The sequence below is a fragment of the Chiloscyllium plagiosum genome, unplaced genomic scaffold, assembly GCF_037043375.1.
Source record: "Chiloscyllium plagiosum isolate Xiang-an unplaced genomic scaffold, Cpla_swu_hap1 HiC_scaffold_8, whole genome shotgun sequence".
NCBI classification, from domain to species: Eukaryota; Metazoa; Chordata; class Chondrichthyes; order Orectolobiformes; family Hemiscylliidae; genus Chiloscyllium; species Chiloscyllium plagiosum.
In genome coordinates, this window is record NW_028270146.1 from 65,515,283 (window position 1) to 65,539,623 (window position 24,341).

A 24,341-nucleotide genomic window follows, 5' to 3' on the forward strand; every position below is an offset into this window, starting at 1 on the left:
GGCTCACCGATCTCTGGACTCGTAGCAGAAGCAGTAATGCAAAGGTTAGAACAAACAGTCTTACCACAAATTCAACCCAAACTCTGGATCAGATATGTGGATGACATCTTTGTAATCATTAAAAACACAGAAATAGAGAAAACACACCGGATCATCAACGCCACACTCACAGGAATCAGATTCACGAGAGAAGAAGAAAAGGATAGCCAACTCCCATTCCTAGACGTGATGGTACAGAGAACACCGAATGGAGAATTCACCACAAAGGTATACAGGAAAGCCACACACACAGACCAATTCCTGAACTATGAAAGCAACCACCCCAATACACACAAACGAAGATGCATCAAGACACTATTCAAAAGGGCCACAACACACTGCAGCACATCAGAACTGCAAAAAGAGGAAGAGGAACACCTATACAAGGTATTCGCCAAAAACGGATACCCGCGCAATTTCATCAACAGATGCCTAAGAGAAAGACAACGGAACGAGGACATGCCGCAACCCAAAGGACTAGCCACACTACCATACATCAGGAGCATTTCAGAACTGACAGCCAGACTACTGCGACCACTAGGACTTATAACAGCACACAAACCAACAGCCACCCTCAGACAACAACTCACCAGAACGAAGGACCCGATACCCAGCATGAGCAAAACTAATGTAGTGTACAAAATCCCATGCAAGGACTGCACAAAACACTGTATAGGACAAACAGGAAGACAGCTAACGATCCGCATCCATGAACATCAACTAGCCACAAAACGCCACGACCAGCTATCCTTAGTAGCCACACATGCAGATGACAAGCAACATGAATTCGACTGGGACAACACTACCATTATAGGGCAAGCCAAACAAAGAACAGCCAGGGAATTCGTGGAAGCATGGCACTCATCCACAAACTCCATCAACAAATACATAGACCTGGACCCAATATACCGGTCACTACAACGGACAGCTGAAACTGACAACCGGAAGCGGCAGGGACAGGCCACTATAAATGCCGGAGGAAACACCACAGAAGCGCTTCACAGGAGGCTCCCAAGCACTGAGGATGTCACCTAGACAGGGGACGAAACGTTTGCAACAAAAATTTACAGCTCGGCGAACAGAACCACAACAAAGTTTGTGTTCAAATGAGGTTGGACAGAGCTCTTAAGGATAGTGGAGTCAAGGGTTATGGGGATAAGGCAGGAACAGGATACTGATTGATGATGATCAGCCATGATCATAATGAATGGTGGTGCTGGCTCGAAGGGCAGAATGGCCTACTCCTGCACTATTGTCTATTGTCTATAAATGCTTCACAAAAACCATCTGAATGCAATAGAAATAGATCTTTTTTTAAATGGGAAAAAGATCAACCAAGCAAAAAAGGAGGATAGAAGGGGGTAGAAAAGATATGGAGTGGTGTTCCCAATGCAAAACATGGTCAGCAAAGATGGCCCCATCAGCCTGTGCACTGTACAAATGACCTCCCGTACCATCAACCAGCTTGTGCCTGCATATGTGCACATGATGTCAGCAACCACATGGGCAGATAAAGCAAGAGACATAATGGGCAGATACCTGCATTTGGCACATGTATCTCTATACCTGTTAAAAATCAAGGTTTAAAAAGCACCAAATGCATTTTTACACAAATTAATTGTTAAAAGCTACAAACAGTAATATTGTTGAGGAATCATGTATTGTATGGGTTGTGCACTTGCTGAGTCTGGTTCAAGTCTGTCCTGATTCTTTTCACAGTGTCATTGGATTGATGCCATTCTTCCAAGAAGTGGCTCCTGAGAACAAAATTGACAAGCCTTTTAAATGAATTGGGCACTTTGACACAGTTATCCTGAAGTAATATGCCATTCTTACCATGAGACACCATTTCTGACTTTAAGTCCTGCCTTCTGACTTGAAACCTCACCTCACAGCTTTATCTCCAGCCTGACCTATGAACATACGGGCAGCACCACCTTTCTGCCACTAGCTACCATGCTGTAACTTAGCAGTGATATAGCATTGCCACACTGTGTTTGTGTGTGTGATTTGTCATTACACCACAAAATGGTGGTAATGATAATAAATGCAACAGAAAAAAAAAGGTGTAGACCAATATGGAGGCAGATATGATGATACAAAGTTGTTTAACTCAATGTTGAGCCTAGCAGGCTTATGGATTGCTAAGTCATACCTGTAGACTAAATGGCTGAGTCCTGCAAAGCCACCACCCAGTCTGCATTTGGTTTATCCAAAGTACAAAAGATGCTATCCCAAGCAGCAAACACAATATACTGAATTGACTCTCAAGTATAAGTAAGTTACTGTTGCACTTGGAAGGAGTATTTGGGTCTTGTACAGTTGGAGAGAGGAGATGAAAAGCCATCTATTTCATCTCCTACACTAGAATAGAAAGATGGTACATAGAAGGCAGGGAGGTGCACAGGTTAATTAAATATTAGATTAGGGTGTTGGAGAGAGAATAGTCCTTTTGAGATGCTGAATGGGGAAGGCAGGGCAGATGTGTTTACTGTTGCTAGAGCTGTCATAAGTAGTAAAGGATGATCCAATGAATAAGGAGGCTCAAGTAGCAATGGGAAAAAAGGGGACTCTTTCATAGTTTTGTGATGGAAGGGACAAGAGCAAAACTGCCTGAATTAGATTGGGCATATTGGAGGGTCCTGTCAATCATGCTACAAAGGAATCCTCAGTTATGGATAAAAGAAGAATGTTAGAAGTGCTGGTGGGAAGGTAACATCATTGCAACACATGTGATAGAATTAGAAAAACTGAGATAATGGAATTGGGCCTTTACAAGGTGCAGAGTATGACGGAATGTAGTCGAGGAAGCTGTTAATGTCCATGGGTTTGTGGGGAACATTAAAAGTCCATCTCCAGAAATGAAGTCAAGGAAAGGAAGAGTCAGACATGGACCAAGTGAAGGTGAAGGAATGGTGGACACTGGAAACAAAGTCAATAAAATGTTCCAGTGGAGCAGAAGGTGGTAGCAATGCAATCATCAATGTTGTGTTAATGAGAGGAAGGAGGGGCGCTGAGTGGAACCAGAATATTTCTTGTTCCAAGAGGCTGTTGCTGGGTGAATGGGGACTGGTTAGGCCTCTATTCAAGGAATAAGCAGACAGCTGTGTGTCAATCAAGCATTGGATGGAAGTGTAAAGTATCTGGACGTCTCTGTACTTGAATCATAGAATGTTAGTGTACAAATAATTAGGAAGGCAAATGGAATAAGACATAGAACATAGAACATTACAGCGCAGTACAGGCCCTTCGGCCCTCGATGTTGCGCCGCCCTGTCATACTAATCTGAAGCCCATCCCACCTACACTATTCCATGTACGTCCTTATGCCTGTCCAATGACGACTTAAATGCACTTAAACTTGGCGAATCTACTACCGTTGCAGGCAAAGCATTCCATACCCTTACTACTCTCTGAGTAAAGAAACTATCTCTGACATCTGTCTTATACCTATCTCCCCTCACTTTAAAGTTGTGTCTCCTCGTGTTTGCCATTCCCATACTTGGAAAAAGGCTCTCCCTGTCCACCCTATCTATCCCTCTGATTATCTTGTATGTCTCTATTAAGTCACCTCTCAACCTTCTTCTCTCTAACAAGAACAACCTCAAGGCCCTCAGCCTTTCTTCGTAAGACATTCCTTCCATACCAGGCAACATCCTAGTAAATCTCCTCTGCACCCTTTCCAAAGCTTCCACATTCATCTTATATTGCGGTGACCAGAACTGTACACAATGCTCCAAGTGTGGCCGTACCAGAGCTTTGTACAGCTGCAGCATAACCTCCTGGTTCCGGAACTCAATCCCTCTATTAATAAAGGTGAAAACACTCTATGCCTTCTTAACAACTCTGTCAATCTGGGTGGCAACTTTCAGGGATCTGTGTACATGGACACCGAGATCTCTCTGCTCATCTGCACTCCCAAGAATCTTACCATTAGCCCAGTACTTTGCATTCTGATTACTCCATCCAAAGTGTATCACCTCACAATTGTCCACATTAAACTCCATTTGCCACCTCTCAGCCCAGCTCTGCATCCTATCTATGTCTCTCTGCAACCTACTACATCCTTCGTCACTATCCACAACTCCACTGACCTTAGTGTCGTCCGCAAATTTACTAACCCAGCCTTCTAAGCCCTCATCCAGGTCATTTATAAAAATGACGAACAGCAGTGGACCCAACACCGACCCTTGCGGTACACCGCTAGTAACTGGACACCCAGATGAACATGTTCCATCAACTACAACCTTCTGTTTTCTTTCAGCAAGCCAATTACTGATCCAAACTGCTATGTCTCCCACAATCCCATTCCTCCGCATTTTGTATAATAGCCTACTGTGGGGAACCTTATCGAACACCTTGCTGAAATCCATATACACCACATCAACCGGTTTACACTTGCATTGGAAACCGTTCATGGAAGGTTCACAAGACTGATTTCTGAGGTGAAGGGTTTATCATATGAGGAAAGGTTGAGCAGGTTGGCCTATATTCATCAGAGTTTAGAAGAATGAGAGATGATCTTACTAAAACATAACAGATTCTGATAGGCTTTGACAAGAATGCTTCCCCTCATGAGAGAACCTAGAGCTAGAGAGCTCAGATTAAAATTATTGGCTCTTGCATTTAAGAAGTGAATGAGCAGGAATCCCTTTTCTCCAAGGGCTTTTTTGGAATTCTTTGGAATCCTGTTCCACAGAAAGCAGTTGTAGCTGGGCCGTTATATGTTGGTTTGCTGGGTTCTGAGATTGCTGTTAAGTCCAACACGTGATCAGCAGACTAGGTCACATGTACAGTAGATGAACTTTGAAGGACCTGGTATGTGGAGGCTTGACAGGGGTTGCCATGTTCTGGGGGGTAGGGACATTCTTGGCTCCAGAGCAGGGGAAAGGGGATCAGTCTGACAGTGGCAGAACAGGTGGTTAAGTCTGCAGCAGAGAAGAGAGGTGTTGGATCTAAAGAGGGAGAAGGGGGATCAGGTCCAGAGTATTGGAAGTGGGGAAGTGTCAGGTCTGATGGGTCCACAGCTGAGGGGAATTGATAACCCATTCAGTTAGACTAGTAAAACCATCATAGTGGCTGTCCCTGTAAAAGAGAATCCGGAAGCCACAGGTTTGCTGGAAGCTTTAATGTAATTGGTAAAATCAGATACATGGAGGAAGATACAGTTTAAGGAGTTTAGTCTAACTGTGACACATTAATGAGACACAGTATAAATAACTAATTATTTTAGAATATAATTATCCAGATAATTTACCAGAGGCTGTTGGCAATCTTTCCCAATTATTCCCTGCAGTTTAGTGATGTCACCCTGTCATAGTTCTTTAGGCTAAAGGGATTAAAGGGTATGGGGAGAAAGCAGGAACAAGTTACTGAGTTGAATGATCAACTATGATTGTCGGAGCAGGAACAAAGGGCCAAGCAGTCTACTCCTGTTCCTGTTTCTCCGTGTTTCAAGGGCAAGCACTTGATCATTGCCCCATGTGCCTCGGCTCATCTGCTCCCATCTCAATATCTACCAACACAAAGTATGATCTTTCTGTGTCATTCCCTGTAATCAGTCAGATTGTCCATCTTATGTCATTCACATATATTGCAAACAGAAGGGGCTCTGTAACACATCTCAGCAGAGTACAACTGATTACTTTTTCTCAAGCAAAACAATTTCCATTTAATCACATTATGTTGCTAAGCTAATTTGCAATTCATTTAAACAATTTATCATCCATAAAGTGTAATTTGTCCCTACACTAGGGACATTTTACTGCACTAAATGTGCCATACAAGTGCAAATTATTATTGTTGTAAGATCACATAAGAAACTTGGTTGAACATGGCTTGAAAATCTAAATAGCTCTAACGATTAGATTATTCCCAGTTAGTAGCTTAGTCAACATTATAAAAATATTCTGTAGGTATGTAAAGCATGTTCTACTCCTAAAACATTCAAATCTGCTTTCTGTATTACTAGTTTTTGGGTGTTCCTTTATAGATCATTTAAAATGTCCTTCATGTTTTCCTTATTGTCAGTGTCATGTTAATATGCTACCATCACATTGTTCATATTTTGTCCTCATCTTTTCACTGTTCGAGCTTTATTTGTTGTCTTCCACTCTTCAGATTCTGCTCCAGATCTGACTGATATCAAACAAATTAACTCTTACTTTCCTCTTTAAGACTAGTGTTTTTTTTAGATAACCCTTCAATATTCTTGGGTCTTAACCCTGGTGACAATGGTTGCCAGCAGCAGCAAGCCAATCAGAACAACACCTTCAGGTGCCAAACGCCCTAAAAAATTTATAAGTCACCCCACCGCAGCACCTACAACAATGACAGAAGTCATTCATAATAATTAATAAAAGGAAAATTAAGACAAAGTTCATCACAGTTCAGTTAATGGCTCCTGGGTTCAGCGAAAGCTTGTTTAAGAACAACGGAATACCCTGCAGATGCAGCCAGGATGAGACTGCCACTCCAGGCCGCTGGATACTATACCAGAAACCTCCACTAAAAAGATCGCTATGTCAGGCCAAAACCAGCACTCCCGGACAAGATCGCCTGCCCAGCTGCTGTTTGCAAATCAAACATTGTCACTCAGTGATGCAGATGTAGCAGCAATGACTTAGAGGCAAATGCTGGCCAAAATTATCACATCGCTCATGAAATTTCAAAGGGCGCTATATGACAAGGGGAAACTCACTTCGTGTTATGTCTTGCAAGTATATTGCTGTACTTACCAAATGCAATGAAACGTTGAATGATTGGTGTAGATCTGGGATTGGAAGGGTGTATGAGCACAGAAAACACTCTCATTTTGATATAACGCGTAGGTTACTCAGCCAAATAAGTATCTCACCCTCACTGAGTTGAGGTACATACCAAGGCCAGAGTCTTGGTGGAGCAGACAAGAGAACTCCCTGAGGATAAGGTTCTGTTGCTTGGATGGGTCTGAAGAAGAGGATAGGGCAGTATAGTCCAGCCAGAGTATGCCATATCATCCTGGAATGCTATCGTCTCCACAATTGGACAATGAGACAATGAGATAGATGCTGAGGAACTGGGGAAAGGAGCTGTCTTCCAAAGAGGAGGAAGATGAGAACATTGAGGAGGAGAGAGCTCTCCTTGTACATGGCAGAGTTCAGCTGCATTGGGTCACTCAGGACCTAAAAGACACTCAGTACCTGTAGATGGGAGCTGGGTGCAAAGACCGTCATAGAGACTGTAGATTAGTCAGTGGTCATGATGCCAGTATTTAGTTTGCATTGTGGGGGTAAATTGCTGCCTCTATTCATGTTGATTATCTGCTTTTGCTGGCTGTAAATAAAAGCTCATGTTTGGAATTGTATGTCCCTTTACTTGTATGTAATGTTTCCTTATTGCACAATGACAAATTGCCTGTCTCCAATGCGCATTGGGGGCAGAGTAGCAGTGACTTAGTGAGGATGATTAGATGGGATGTCGCTAAGGACAGGTAAACTTCATGGCCTAATGGTTAGACAGCAACCAGAGTGACAGAATGATATGTTACATGTGACGAAGTGTCTGCCATGCCGTCTAGTAATGTGAGCAGTGTGGCTTTGTGGCTGCTGTTGGTGAGGGGAAGCACTGCATTCTCAACATTTCTCTGAATACCCATTGACCTCTCAAATACAGCATGGACACAAATGTTTCTGGTTTTTCAACAGATACCTGCTGAATGGGAAGTTGCTCCGGCTATGGCATCTGGTAAGATAGAATTAGTATTGGGCAAGTGGGGGCTTTAGAGGTGAGTTGTTGAGGCAAGTTTGGTAAGGTACGAGCAATTTCACTGGAACCTGTGGTGAAATACCCTCCAAAAAATTCAAAGCAACTGATATTTAACCAAAAATGTTAATGCTCAACCAGTAGAATGGCGTTTATGTTTACTGATGTTCCTGTACATTACATATACATGGCTGACTGAACAAAATTAGGCTTGATAGTTCAGTTGCAGCAGTTCAATATCTCTGCTAACTGCCTTTGTACCTAGCTAATGGGACTGGAGGTGTGGGCACTTCACATTCTCCAGGATTTCGTACTTATCTTTTGTGGCTTTTGCAGAATTTCTGTTTCAATTCCAATGGATTAAAATATGCAATGTACAGTGATATAAACTGGGATCATCATCTTTACCTGTAATCTCAAATTACTTCTGGTTTCTGTGTTTTAGATGTCATTGTTTTAAATTTCAATTCATATTTCCAGTCAATGGATTAAAAAGCATGATTTTACATAAAATAGCAGTAGATGTGATCTATGTGGACTTCAGTAAGGCATTCGACAAGGTTCCCCATGGGAGACTGGTTAGCAAAGTTAGATCTCATGGAATACAGGGAGAACTAGCCATTTGGATACAGAACTGGCTCAAAAGTAGAAGACAGAGGGTGGTGGTGGAAGGTTGTTTTTCAGACTGGAAGCCTGTGACCTGTGGAGTGCCACAAGGATCGGTGCTGGGTCCTCTACTTTTTGTCATTTACATAAATGATTTGGATGCGAGCAAAAGAGGTACAGTTAGTAAGTTTGTAGATGACACCAAAATTGGAGGTGTAGTGGACAGCAAAGAGGATTACCTCAGATTACAACAGGATCTTGACCAGACGGGCCAATGGGCTGAGAAGTGCCAGATGGAGTTTAATTCAGATAAATGCAAGGTGCTGCATTTTGGGAAAGCAAATCTTAGCAGGACTTATACACTTAATGGTAAGGTCCTAGGAAGTGTTGCTGAACGAAGAGACCTTGGAGTGCAGGTTCATTGCTCCTTGAAAGTGGAGTCGCAGGTAGATAGGATAGTGAAGAAGGCGTTTGGTATGCTTTCCTTTATTGGTCAGAGTATTGAGTACAGGAGTTGGGAGGTCATGCTGTGGCTGTACAGGACATTGGTTAGGCCACTGTTGGAATATTGCGTGCAATTCTGGTCTCCTTACTATCAGAAAGATGTTGTGAAACTTGAAAGGGTTCAGAAAAGATTTACAAGGATGTTGCCAGGGTTGGAGGATCTGAGCTACAGAGAGAGGTTGAACAGACTGGGGCTGTTTTCCCTGGAGCGTCGGAGGCTGAGGGGTGACCTTATAGAGGTTTACAAAATTATGAGGGGCATGGATAGGATAAATAGGCAAAGTCTTTTCCCTAGGGTCAGGGAGTCCAGACCTAGAGGGCATAGGTTTAGGGTGAGAGGGGAAAGATATAAAAGAGACCTAAGGGGCAACTTTTTCACGCAGAGGGTGGTACGTGTATGGAATGAGCTGCCAGAAGATGTGGTGGAGGCTGGTACAATTGCAACATTTAAGATGCATTTGGATGGGTATATGAATAGGAAGGGTTTGGAGGGATATGGGCTGGGAGCTGGCAGGAGGGACTAGTTTGGGTTGGAATATCTGGTTGGCATGGACGGGTTGGGCCGAACGGTCTGTTTCCATGCTGTACATCTCAATGACTCTGTAATTTCATTCAATAGGCACAGCACCCCTCCACTAATTTGATCTAGCTCTCCATGTTACTGACTGTTTTCTGTAAGCATAGAAAGCAACACTGTTAAAATCCAACTGTTCAGCACCTTTTAAATGACCAGCAGGCAGCTTCCCTAACTGCTAATTGTCTTATAAGAAGAAATGCAAACTAAACTATTTAAAAGGATAGGTAAGGCCAATTCACAAAACATTGCTTGTAACTAGCTATTAACAGTGTTGTCAACATTTTATGAGAGATAAATAATTTTACAATGGGACTATGAAAAAGAAATTATATAGTATGCTCCTATATGGTTAGGAGGGCATAATTTCAATTGTTTATTTCTGCTGAAATAAGACATTTAAGCATTTACACATTTAAAACAAGCTTGTATTTTGAAAAGACACGGTGCTTGCCACTGACCTCAAAGGATTTTGCCCACAATGATCAAGTGATCTGTGTGACATGATTTCTCCTTTTCCAATGACAGGTAACATTTGACACCAAATCAGACAATTCCAGAATTCCAGTAGCAATGAAAACAACCAATTACAGTGCGATATCTCACAGAATGTAAATCAGAAAATTAAAAGCACTGACTGCCTTTGCTTTTAATTTATAATTTCAGGCAGCAAAATGGATGACGATAATTGGATTCACATAGGAACCAACTACCATAAGCTATAAAAAGTAAATTAGTTTAAATATAGAATCCTTTATAATAATCAAGATATGCCACTAACATAAAATTACTTTTTCAGAGTCAGTGAGGTTATATAGATATAACTAGCGCACAGTTTTAAAAATACAATTAAATTTCATTCACCAACAGGTAACATTTTCAAGAATGTTAACAACAAAGCTAACAGCAAGAAGATGATTGCTTTGGGATTTCAATCTAGGTCTGAAGTAAAGGTTTCAGAGGAATCTCATCAGTATAATTTCTAAAGAAGCTTAGAATCAATTAAACAAAACTTCGCATTTCCATATTAATCTCCAAATTTGTGAACTGTAGAATTTGCTATCAGTTTCAGCTTCACTACCACATGCTAAAATTTTCATTAAAATCCATACTGAAATTAATTAGTATCTTGTGGGGTTGATCCTCATTATTAATGCTTATACAACTGCAGAGAAGCAGAGGGAGAAGAAGGGATTACAGAGCTTTGCAAATAATAAGGAGAAAGTTTCAGAAAAGGGGAAATATATTCATTAATTTGTGGAATCTTAATAGTGTTGACATCTTTTAATATTTGCATTTATAGCTCCAACAATTAGCTCTAGAGACTCCCAAAAATCATGTGGAGCAGGTGGGAGAGTCAGAGATCCTAATTAGAAATAAAAGGCACAGCAAGATTGGAACAAGATTCAGGTTTGGGCCAATTATTGTCAAGTAACATTTGTGGCACAGAAGTCCCATGCAATGATCACTTGCAACCAGAGATATGACTAACCATCATTCCTTGTCATTCAGTAGTATTACCATTGCTGAATCTCCACCATCAATATCCCCAGCAGAAACTGAACAAATCTTATAAATATCCTGGCTACAACAGCAGGTCTGACACTTGGAATTCTACATTGAGTAACATATTTTCTAACTCCCCTAACTGTACCTCATTTTCTTAAGGGACAAGTCATTCCTGTGATGGAAGGGCAGCACGGTGGCTCAGTGGTTAGCACTGCTGCCTCACAGCGCCAGGGTCCCAAGTTTGATTCCAGCCTTGGGTGACTGTGTGGAGTTTGCACATTCTCCCTGTGTCTTCATAGGTTTCTTCTGGGTACTCCAGTTTCTGCCCAAAGTCACAAAGATGTGAGGGTCAGGTGACTTGACCATGCTAAATTGCCAAGACTGTTAGGTGCATTAGTCAGAGGGAAATGGGTCTGGGTGGATTACTTTTTGGAGGGTCAGTGTGGACTGGTTGGGCTGAAGGGCCTGTTTCCACGCTATAGGGAATCTAATCTAATACTTCTGAGTCACCTAGATGAATGCAGTTCCAATAATACTGTCCAAGCCAAATCAATCTAATTACCTCAACCACATGAAACATGTCATTGCTCACTGCCAAAATGGGCAAATTGTGTACCATCTACAAGATGCATTGCAACAATCTGCCAAAGATCCTCTGACAGCACCTTCCAAAGCAGAATGGGAACACCAGCACTTTCATGATCCCCTCTATACCATTCCTGATCTGGAATTATTTTGCCATTTCCTCACTGTCACAAAATCAAAAATCCTGGAATTCCCTCCCTTACAGCAGTTTGGATGCACCTACACCATATACAGTGAGAAATTAAAGGGAATGTTTCACTACTATCTTTTCAAGGGCAATTAGGAATAGGCAATAAATACTGTCCTTTCCACTGAATCAATGAATTAAAAACAAAGACTGGAGGAGACTATAATAGTCCGTCCAGCTGGGAAAATGGTGATGGGGTACGGCTTCTGAGCCCGGGACTTGTCCGCTCTGTCCACTTTTCATTTCTGCTTTTTTTTCTCTCTCTTCTCTTTTGCTTTTCTTTTTTCTCTCTCTCTTTCATTTTACGTACCTCTTGTTGAAGAGTTCAGGAGCTCACATCGGTGGCAGACAGTAAAGCCCAGCGTGGACCATGACAGCTGCAGCAGTGAGAGTTTGGGTGCCCTGACGAGGCGGTCCTAGTGCCGACACATGGCCGCTGCTGAGTCGGGTTTGGGTTCCCTGCGGTGCGTGTGTCCAGCACAGGTTGATGGAGGCGGCAGCAGAGGTGACTTTCGGCCCAGTACAAGGTCCTGCGGCATCAGAGAGGTGGGCCCAAAGCTGACTCGCAGCAGCAGCAGCGGAGTGGAGTTTGGGCCGGTACAATAACCGGCGCTGGTGGCGTCTGCAGTAGTGGGTCCACAAAGATTCAGTGGCAAGTAGGTCGGTGGAGGTGAGATGGCACTGAAGAGCGGTAACTTTCGTTCCAGCAGCAAAGTGGACTCATGCCTGACCACCAAGACCATGGTAGAGCACTTTTAACGAGAAGGGCTGTCAAGTTGAACACTTTTTTTAAAAAAACTTCTGCTTTTATATTCTATGTTTAGGTTTATTTTTCTGTGTTTATGTTGGCGTTGGAGAATGGCAACACTATACAACATTTTACACTGTATTTTGAAACAAAATATGTGACAATAAATAAAGTAAAATAAAATCTAATTTTTTGAAACAGATCTATTTTGACAATCTTTTTTTTTGCTAAATAATTAACCAGATTCTTCTTGAATTTGCCAACACTATCTATTTCTATCACTTCTGCAGGCAGGCCATTTCACTTACCAACCAACAACTGTACAAAGTAGTTACATCCAAACTATCTCTTTACACTTCCTTTTATGGATTTTGATTTTTTGAACATTGCTGCTACTTTCACTACTGCTTGCATAGCATCATGTTGATTAACAACACGTTTTATTACAGAATATGAAAAAATTAAAACAGGTTTGCTGTATTTACTTTTGAATGGCAATATTTTTCAAGAGAATGATCTCTGTTAGTAACTATGTGTCGTTTTAACAAGCTATCTAACTTGGGAAAAAGTTCATACAGAGTATTTTTGCAGCTACCTTGATTGAGAGCTAGAGTGCAGCTTGGAAGCTGTCATCTTGCACAAACAGCAAAGGACATTTTTAATTAATGTAGAGAACCACTGCCAGATTATAGCAAACGATGCATGGAAACAAATTCCCACAAAGTAAAATTAATTTCCATGGAACTGCTCCTCAAGCTAATCCTCAGACTTTTAAATCTCATATGCAAAATCCTCCCTTCACATACTACCCTCCCCAAAAGTCCTGGTGCTTTAGAGTCATAAGCTAATATTAAGTTTTCATACTTAAGATGATCTCATAATTTTGAACTTCAGTCAGTTATTTGATTTTATGGTAAACACAGAGCAGCTTGTGTTGACAGAAAGTTAAGCAGGAATTCCTTCACTATTTTGGAAGATTTATGCGAGTTTAAAGTTAATTACAATTAAGATTATTGTAAGGTTGCCATCTTATTTTTACACTTAATGTGTGAGAATTGCAATAACCAAGGTATTAACTGCATGGTCTTGAGTGTATGTTAATAAGTTATGAAAACGTCATTTTGGGGCAAACAAAAAGCAAAGAGGATATCTAAAAGATTGTAGGACAAAATGGGGAACCAAGCATAAATTACAATTGATCTCGAGGCATAAGTTGCATAAGTTGTATTTAAAGAGGGAACAGAGGAGATGTGACTGGTAGCAGCAAAATAAAGTTTGGAATGGTGTGATTCCAGAGCAACAACAGCCCTAACTTCTTTTGTACAAGCTGGAAGAAACCTCTTTCTAGCCTTATCCTTTGATGCATCTGTTCTACCTGGTAAACTGCAAATATGGATTTGGGTGTCCTCTGTTCATAGTATTGATTTTCCTAAACCTGTGAGGTTTCCACCTGAATCAAGAAAACATCATAGCCACCAGACATGAAGAGAGTCATGAACAAAATATTGGACCACTGCTTTGAAGACCATATCATCCAACTTCCACAGGGCACGGACCCATTCTCGAGTTTGCTTGTACCAAACCATCCAAGACAAATGAAAATAGAGGAACGAATCAGTGCCACTAACTCATGTTGATTTTACAACAACAAAAGTATCCATCTGGTGCAGCACTGCTTTTGGTTATCCCCCTTATGAGATGAGAAACAATAAGCAGTAAGTACATTGTGAAAGTTGGGGATATTACCTGAACAACTTGCATTGGAGGATTAACTTTCAAATGATGCAGTGTCCTTTAGATTTCAGTAGCCATTCCAAAAACTGCTTCTGCCCAGCAATCTTTTAGATTCCTCTTTGCTTTCTGTTTTACCCAAAATGACATTTTCATAATTTATTTCAGGTAGCAGACATTACCTTCAGAGATGGAATCTTTCTGCCTTCTGTTTTAAGACAGCAGCCAGAAGGCTCCACAGCTGGCAGCCATCCTTTACACTTCCACTTGTTGTTCCCAACAGCAAGGCCTTGCCAAGGGGCAGCTTTCACTGGGGAAACTCTCAATCTATTTAAGTAACATGAACAATCAGATAGTGTCAGGTTATGTCACACAGAATGCAGTTTGTGAGACATGACAACAATAGACTTCAGCAGAAAATTAACCCCTAACTATCAATGATCCATCACCATAGTTAGCAATGCTGAGCCTCAATATTTAACAATGACAAAATAAACACAGGCTGGATGTGAAATCATCCAACCAAATTCCACAGATATGTCACTCCAGTAAGTACACCAGTGAGATGTGTGTGTGGGTGGGGGGGGGAGTAGTGTTATGAGTATCTGTGAGAGAATGTATGTATGTGTGTGAGTGTAAAAGGATATAAGTCTGTGAGAGGGTGCTTGTGTGCATGTGAATGTGGAAGTGTATATGTCAGCGTATGAGAAAGAGCTTGTCTATGCGAGAGGGTCTGCGTGAGTGTATGAGTCTGTAGGAGTGTGTGTGTGTGTACAGACCCATACACTCATGCAGACACTCTCTCATACACAAGCTAACACATACACTCCCATACTCACACGCACACACACACTCTCTCACAGACGTACACCCTTTACACTCTCACTCACACACTCTCTCACAGACATAACCGCTGTTCCACTCACACACACACACACACTCACATACAAGTTTGTGGGATGAATTTATACTTGCAGAATTACATTTCATTTTGCTCAAAAACTGCATGAATCCATGTAAGATTCTGTAAATGCATGTTTTTAGATTAGAATCAGTCTCAACATTGTGGCAAAGACAGTCTCACACAGAGCACCTCACATTTTCAATGCATTACTTGGGCTGACATGACACCAATTGTTAAAGTTCACTTGAGAATGTAACTTTTAAAAAGTTCTACAATTTACGTATGAAAGAACTTTAACCAACATGTTCATTCCAAAAGATGAGAGACTTAACAAACAATCCAGTTCTTTTTCAATATATAATTTCAGTTACATCACACTGTAAACTTTTGCTATAAATTCTGTGTCTTATGATCTTTTACTCCACAACTACCTGATGAAGGAGCAGTGCTCTGAAAGCTAGTGCTTCCAAATAAACCTGTTGTACTATAACCTGGTGTTGTGTGATTTGTAATAATGTTATCAACCCTAGTGCCCACCAACCAAAGGATTCCACTGATGTTGAACAGATACAAAAATCAGAAAGACATTTACTGAGTGAATTAACTGACATTGCTTATTTTATACTAGCATCCAAAGGCACTACCAACAAATGGAAAATAGCCATTCGGGCTGAATCATGGGATTGGGGAAAGTTTACCATGGTTAGATTCATAAAAATATGGCAGAAGACCTCAACCTTCTGCATATGATTTATTTTTGTGTATTATCGGAGTAACTTGTACTGGAAGGTTAACATTCAAATGATGCAATGAACCTGAGATTTCAGCAAAAATTGCAAAAACCGCTTTTCCAAGTTCTGGGAACTTGGCAGCTAGAAGGTTGTAGAAGCTGCTAGGTGCAACTGGTAAGTGTTTCAGAGCAGTTGGTTAACCAGGAGGAGCAGGAGTGACATCTCTCTCTCTCCCTACACTCAGCACTAGTACCACATATACTCCCTCAAAGAGGAGATTCCAAAGAGAAAAAAAGTGGCAGTGCCATCATGAATTTTACACAACAGTATCTGGATTAAGTCAGAGAAACAATGAATGTTGTTCATAGCTAACGCTAACATGTCAACGCATTTCTTAGCATCAACCAATGAACAAAGATTGTAGTGTGCATCATCTACACGATACACTGCAGCAATTCATCAAGGCTCCTTTAACAACATCTTTCAAATGCACAACACCTACCACCTTGAAGGGCTACTAGGGCTCCCTGTTATCATTTAATAATGTCTGAAAAAATGCCTGTGATTTAATAGAATGGATACATTCATTAAGGGTGAATTGGACATGAATTGATTGAATAAATCTGCGGAACTAGCAATTGTGAGGTGAAGGGGAGGGTTTGGTGACCTGGGGTGGACGGTGTTGCAGGCAGCAGTCTTGGGTAACCATAGACTGTGATTGTTCATAAACTCCCAGCCTAACTGTTTATTTTGCGGGGTTGTGAAGTCCATGGACTATGTATGTATCATTTGTGGGCAGTTGCACCCCTTTTTCTGAGTTTGTGGTTGCACTTCAGCCCCACAATCTGATCTTTGGGCAACTGATGCAGAGGAGTAGGCGCATGTCGGAAGATCATTTCATGGGTCATCTCCTGGACCTAGCTAAGATGGCCATTAACTAGCCCAGGCAGCAGGCCATGGAGAAGGGGAATAGTGGCCGTCTGCCCTTCTTCCATAGCTACATTCATGCCTACGAATCCTTGGAAAGGGAGCACGTGGTTCATCTCTAACTCTAAGTCAGGAGGCTTGGGTTCAAATCTCACCTGCTCTATGGTGTGTAATAACATCTCTGAACAGTTTGACTCGAAAATCTCAATTGTGTGTGATAGCACTTCTGGATATTAAGGAAAAGAAAAGAAAAGACTTTCAAAAATAAAATGGTGTGGGTTTTGTTGGGTACAGTTTACTGAAATAAATATCTCACCAAAAGTTGGACTTAAATATAAATTATCTTTGAGTGGATAACACTGATAGCAATTATCCACTGTTTGCTATAGTGGATGAGTCAAAATAAAGTTTTAGGTATGATTACCTACCTGTTTACTGAAAATGAGCCTTTGACCTGGTCTTGTAGCCATTGTGTTTATGTGGCAGGTCCAGTTGAGTTTCTGCTCAATGGTAACCCCCCAGGATGTTAATAGCTGGGGATTCAGTAATGCCATTGAATGTTTGGGGCAGTGGTTAGATTGTCTTTTATTGGAGAAGGTCATTAGCTGACTTTTATATGGTGCAAATGTTACTTAACGCTTGTCAGCCCAAGCCTTGGTATTGTCCAGGTCTTTTTGTATTTGAACATGGACTTCTTCAATATCTGAGGAGCCATAAATGATACTGAACATTGTTCAATCATGAGCGAATATCTCCACTGCTGACCTGATGATGAAGGGAAGGTTATTGATGAAGCAACTGATGAGGGGTGGGCCTAGGAACTATCCTGAAGAACTCCTGGAGCTGAGATGACTGATCTCTAACAAACACAACCATCTTCCTACATGTCACATATGACTCCAAACAGTGGAGAGTTTGCCCACGATGCCCATTGATTCCAGGTTTGCTCAGGCTCATTGATGTCACACTCAGTTGAATATAGCCTTGATGTCAAGGAGTATTCTTCTCACCTCACCTCTGGGATTCACCTCTTTTGTTCATGTTTGAACCAAGGCTTTAATGAGATAAGGAGCTGAGTGGCCTGGCGGAACTCAAACTGGGCGTCATTGAGCAGGTTATTGCTGAACAGGTGCTGCTTGATAGCACTGTTGATAATATCTTCCATCAGTTGACTGATGACAAGAGTAGATTGATGGAGCGTAATTGGCCAGGTTGGATTTGTCTTGCTTTTTGTGTTCAGGACATACTTGGGCAATTTTCCACATTGCTGGGTAGATGCCAGTGTTGTCGCTGTACTGGGACAACTTAGCTGGTAGAAAAATACTGGAGCACAAGTCTTTAGTGCTACTGCAGCATCTTGTCAGGCCCCATAGCCTTTGCAGTTTCCTATACCTCCTATACTTTGAGACCAGCTCAAGAAGAGAGTATCTCTTTGTTGCCTAAAAAAGGCACTAAATTAGGGGGGACACTCTGGAAATTGAATGAATGTGTCTATGGTTGAAATGATGACTGTCGGACTGGGTACTTGTCAGTAAGGTCTGTCTTATTGACATTGAATTGTCTTCAGTTAAAAGCAAATCTTGCTATGTTCAACTATCTCCATGAGGGACAGCATTCAAAATTTTTATGATGCACATGGAGGATTCTTTTGTGAGGGGTGGGAGCAATGAATTTGAAAATATTGTCATGAATGGGTTTAAAGCAGAATTCAAATTTAGAAGTCAGGTTTCTGATGCATTTAAATACATTGGATTGGACATCAGGCAAACTGGATCAAATATCATTTAGCATCAATCTTATTTGGAAGCTTCACTGCTATTAGTCAAAGATCTCACAAAAAGATGCAGCAATTTTGAAAATTGAAGTGCAGGAATTGTGAAGTCTCATTGGATAGCTGAGTCAGCTGGGCAACCAAACTAGGTCAGGTGACAATCTGAAGTATTAGACTTAAGTACAACTATGAAAATTCTCAATCCTAACCTTATTCAGGCAAACAAAACATTGAAAAAGATGTAAATAGAGCATTATGATTTGTATTTTCCACAATTGGGAAATGGCAGGAACTTAAAACTTATTGTTTATGGTGATGCTTCAGAGGCAAGTGTCTCTGATGAGTTCTTGAGTGCAGGAGGGTTTATAATTTTTTTGTAGGTAAGGAAAGCAAATGCTGTGCTTTAGAGTGGGAAGCTGAAAAGATCAAAAGAGTAGTAAAAACTACCTTTGTGGCAAAAACTCTCGCTTCTGTTCAGATTTAGATGTCAGTGGGAGGGGCCGCACATGCCTGTCTGAAACAGCAGGAAACTGTCAGTGATGGTTAGGGAACATGGCAGTAAGCCTTCTTGGGTCTTGAGCAGAAAGTGGATTATGTCCTGTCATGGGCCTCCTTATCCAATCAGAGCTGTCCCACCACCTCATGGGTGTCCCCTCATTTCTGGCTTGGCCAATTTATCCCCAACCACCAGAGAACTCCATTTCCATGGCCTCTTCTTATAGCCTTACTAAAAACCTCACCAACCTTCCTGTGCACCAGATGCTGGCTTTTCATCACTGGTACTGGTTGCAATGGACCACTCCCAATGGTACTGCTCGCACCCAATCAGATTGGTTAGCAGCTTTCTAAGGGAAAAATTCCTTCCAGATGGAGGCAAAAGTCTCACCTTGAGTCATTTAATATTTCTTGAAATGTTGACTGGCTGAGGGGTGAGTGCAGGGTTAAATTTTATACAACATTGCAAGCGTGCCTATATCACTATTCACTAGAGTCTGCTGCATCTCCCGCAATTGCACCTAACTGAGGGCATGGTATTTACCAGCAGGTACACAGCAAACTACTGAGAAGAAGGATATCGAAAAGGATGACAAGGAGGCTGATGCAGAAAGGAAAAGAGGAGTCAACCAACACATTAGCTTTCTAAAGTGTCTGTCCATGACCAAATCATCTGACTGCAGTGCCATTGATCACAAGCACATATTCCCATTTAACAACATTCCACATTTTACCTTCCCTCCCTTATTGATCATTATAGCATACTCTTGGTCTCAATGCTGCAATAAGAGCTGCCACCAGTCAAATATTCCAAAGCAGTTCTATCAAACAAAAAACATTTAACTTTCCATAAAAATATTAATGAGTGATCCTTTTGCATTCCTTTAATGCCTGTCTTTCTTCTGCTTTTGCCACCTCTAGTGTTCCTACACAATGCAACCTGCAGTGGCTGCAGCAAGGCTGGTAACTGGCTGTTGACTTTACATAGTGTAGACTACAAATAGACAAATAGGATGACTTCAAGCAATTCTAGAAGGTCTGACTTCAGACTGCACCCAGTAGCAACCTGGACGAGCTGGCTGACGGGCAACAATAATGTGACCAGTGAAGGGGCTGATACTGAATGTTCTTATGCTGAGAGATGATGACATATCAAGCATTGCAATCTAAGGAAACTGTTGGAGCACCATTTAGGGGCTTATTTAAGAGCCTGGTCAAAAGTCTGAGTATTTCATTGCAACAAGCTGAGTTTCAATATCAGCATTTGAACAGTGAAAGATTCTACTTGTCCCATGATGCACATGGAATAATCAACCATCTATTGCTGCACTGTGTTTGGATCTACAAAGGGTATAATCGATATTGGTGTTTGCTTCAAAACTGGAAAGAGTGGGTTCCGAGGCAGGTTTGGAATTCTGCTATTCTCATCTGGTCTAGCCTACATGGGACTCCAGATCCACAGCAATGTGGTTGGTTCTCAACTGCCCTCCGAATGGCCTAGCAATTGTATTAATCACTGAAACCTAAACAAAGAAACAAAACTGGATGGACCATATTGCGTTGATCTAGGCATTAGTAACAGCAATAGCAAAAACAGACCTGTAAACCCTACAAATTCCTCTTTCCAAAAATCCAGGGGTAAGTACCAAAATTATTCAAGCAACAGCCAGACATAGTCATACTCACAGAATCATACCTTCAGCCACTCCACCAATGATGCTCAGTAGCAGCAGTATGTAATATCTATAAGATGCACTGCTGAAATTTGCCAAAAAATCTTTAGACAGCGCCTTCAAAGCCCATGACCACTTCCATCTGGAAGTACAAAGTCAGCAGTTACATGAGAGCACAACCACCAACTGCAAGTTCCCCTCCAAGTCACACATCATTCTAACTCAGAAGTATATCACTGTTCCTTCAGCACTGCTGGGTCAAACTCCTAGAATTCCCTCTCTAATGACATTAGGGGCAACCCATGCAGCAGTTCCAGAAGGCAGCTCACCACCACCTTCTCAAGGGCAACTAGGGATGGGCAATAAATGCTGACCCAGCCAGTCATGACCATGTCCCATACATGAATAAAGAAATGATTTAAATGCCCTCAAGTTCTTCATTTCTAATGAAAAACAATTGTATTCATAACTCCACATCAGAAGCAGTTAATCCTTTAAACACCTCTTTGAACTCTTCATCAAACTGTGAAGTATATCCACCGACTGTGATAATGACTGTGATAATAGGTCTTGGGAAACACTCAAGCAATAATAATTCTCAATGAAAGCACCTAGGGTTGTTTCAACAAATAGTAGTTTGCTACAACTCAGACTCAGACAGGGTGGCACGGTGGCACAGTGGTTAGCACTGCTGCCTCACAGCGCCCGAGACTCAGGCGACTGACTGTGTGGAGTTTGCACGTTCTCTCCGTGTCTGCGTGGGTTTCCTCCAGGTGCTCCGGTTTCCTCCCACAGTCCAAAGATGTGCAGGTCAGGTGAATTGGCCATGGTAAATTGCCCCTAGTGTTAGGTAAGGGGTAAATGTATGGGTGGGTTGCGCTTCGGCGGGTCAATGTGGACTTGTTGGGCCGAAGGGCCTGTTTCCACACTGTAATGTAATCTAGTACATGGGCAGATTTTTTTCTCTTTTTTTATGGAAGATAGGCTATTGAAATACATTGACAATTCCACAGACGTTATTTGCTGAGAAATTACTCCTTTCTAAAAAATGGTACAGAGTTGCTCCAGTGAAAATGGGTTCTCTTTCACCTCAGCACTGAGCTTAAATGGCTTCCCTCATGTGTGATACATATGTTGCCCGTGTCTCCTACTGCAAAAATAGGATTTGTCAGAAGTGGGACAGGACTTCCAGACCCAGATCCTGCAGCTGATTTTAAAGGTCCCCTGAGTGTCCATGACTGTAAAAATCTAGGCCACAGTACCAATACCTGAGCAGCTGGCTGCAAGCAACATCGAGAGTAACTGTTTTTTTCCCACCATAAGCCTTTTCTTCCCTCTGTCAATTTTTAATCCTCTACCACCAGCTAGTTGTTTCACACAAACTGGACACCACTGTTGAATTATGCACATTTAATACTGGACTAGAAAAGACAATCAATTAAATGAGCAGGCAGCACAAAGTTTACATGCTGCCTGTAAGGAGGGAACAGGCAGGAGTTAATTCTGCATTGTCATCCTTATATCTATTTATTTCCAGCGGCAATCAAATTTATCTCATCTTATTGTCCATTAAATCTGTCCATTAAAATGGGTTGCTTTCATAGAATTTGAAACTGGATTTCTGAATTCTACTTCTTAGCTGAGCACAATTGATGCAAAACAAAATTTGCATTAATGTTTTATGATGTTTAAGTTGCCTAAAAAATGCATAGTAATCCATGTTAATAAAAACAGATTGAGATATCTTGAGGCCAAGCTTACAAATATATATGCAAATTACATTCTAGTCAAAAGTATAAATGAAGACACAATAAAAATTCAAGTGGTATTAGGCTCAAAGAACCGGGAAAGTTGAATTCATAGAACATGGGGTTCTACTGATTGATGAGGTAACTGAAACCACAAAGGTGTTTTAACCATGCAAGAAGACATCTCTGATTCTACATCACCTTGAATATGTTGCCATGTTCACAAACACTAAGGAGGTGGTCCTAAAACAAAATGTTGAAAGGTTTGAGTATCTATTTATCCCAGTGGAGGACTTGAGCTCACTGTCTTGACAGGTCCACCAACTCGGAAATACTAGTTTTATCTTTCCATTTTTACTCAAGTGCCCTTAACCTGCATCCCCATATCTTCTTCTTTTTACTTCCAGATGTACAATAAGTGTGAACATTCAATAAATAGTCAATCAATTCCTTTTTATTTCCTGCCTCGGCCAATTGTCACTCTTTCAACCATTGCACAGTTCATGTCCCTTTTTCAGTATCTATTACTTTACATTTAGCTACATTAGTGCCCATCTGCTGATTCACAAATTGCTCCATATCTCTGACTGTGATCAATCTCCCTCATAATTGACATCTGGATCCATCGCTTTGTGTTATGAGCAGACGTACATGACTAGTCATAAGTGCTTATAAATGGTGAAACGGCAACTATCCCAAGTGATCTCATTCCACTTATGTATCTGCCACTATTAACCTCAGGCATGTTAATAATATGGTGAAATATTACCTTTTAGAAGGGATATATTCCAATCTTACTGTGTGAGTTCTGACTATTTACAGACCTCTGCAGATATGACAACTTTTGTGGATAGAGAAACAGTGTTAGTATTTCAAATCCATCATAACTCTTGTTTGGAACAAAAGAGCAACTTGGAAAAGTGATGTGTTTTATACAGTAGAGAAAGGAATAAGTGTAGCAGAAAGAGGATTAGGGAAGATTAAGGTGTGAGGGAAATTAGAGATCACAGGTACCACAGAGCAAAAGGCAAAGGGAGAGGGAATAATTAAAGTATAAAACCTGTATCTTTTCATTCTTCTGTATTTATAACAGAGGGCTGAAATGGGGAAAAGTCTATAAATCAAGGATGATTGAAGGGATTACTGCAATTCTTGAAAACAAGCAACCAGGTGCTGTTTATATTGCTAGGTGTTCAAGCAGTTTGTGGGGGTGGGGCAGGGTGAAGGTGTGTAGTTACTACAGACAAGCTGGAGCCAGGCAAAATCCATGAGGCGAGATTCAGCCGGCAACAAGTCGCTGATTGGTCTGTAGAATGCAGGCCAGTTTTCAATGACAAACATGTTCTACTTGACAAAGACAATGCAATTGACACCCAGGTGTGTGAACAGCTTGGGTATGAATGTTTGGGTCAGAAGTCACCAGACCTCTGAAAGGAAGGAGCTGCGCTTTTCTCCATAGGAATAAACACCTTAAGGCTGCTCAGTGAGATAAGCAGCTTGGCCACATCAAGAACCCCATTTCTTGCAAATTCCTGAAAATCTGAAGGTAGTCATTTCATTTCCATCACCATTTGATATGGCTGGCCTTTTAAACAATAAGTCAAAGATATTACAGTGTGGAATAATCACTTTATGCCTCCTGCAAGATAGAGAAGGAGGATTGAGGAGCAGCAATTGCTGACAAGCCAAAAAGACCATCTCTGCAAACCCTGTGAACAGCAACTACTGAACTGCTTTCACAGTCTTACCCTCTATCCATAACAACCACAGTCTCTTGTGTCTGTATGTGTATGTGTAGGAGGAGTTTCATATGGGGCTAATGCCATTGATTTATAATTATTTATCTGCAGCCAAAATCTATTTACTT

The 24,341-nt window shown here is 41.3% G+C and overlaps 1 long non-coding RNA gene across 2 annotated transcripts in view; it reads right to left on the reverse strand.

Annotated features, from left to right (window-relative positions):
• The window catches only part of LOC122553660 (uncharacterized), a 154,650-nt gene extending 142,001 nt beyond the window's left edge, over nucleotides 1-12,649 (reverse strand). For both annotated transcript variants that reach the window (XR_015757764.1, XR_015757765.1), the window contains exon 1: nucleotides 12,057-12,649. This is a non-coding gene — a long non-coding RNA (uncharacterized LOC122553660). The remainder of the gene's footprint in view (nucleotides 1-12,056) is intronic.
• Between the last annotated feature and the right edge of the window lie 11,692 nt (nucleotides 12,650-24,341).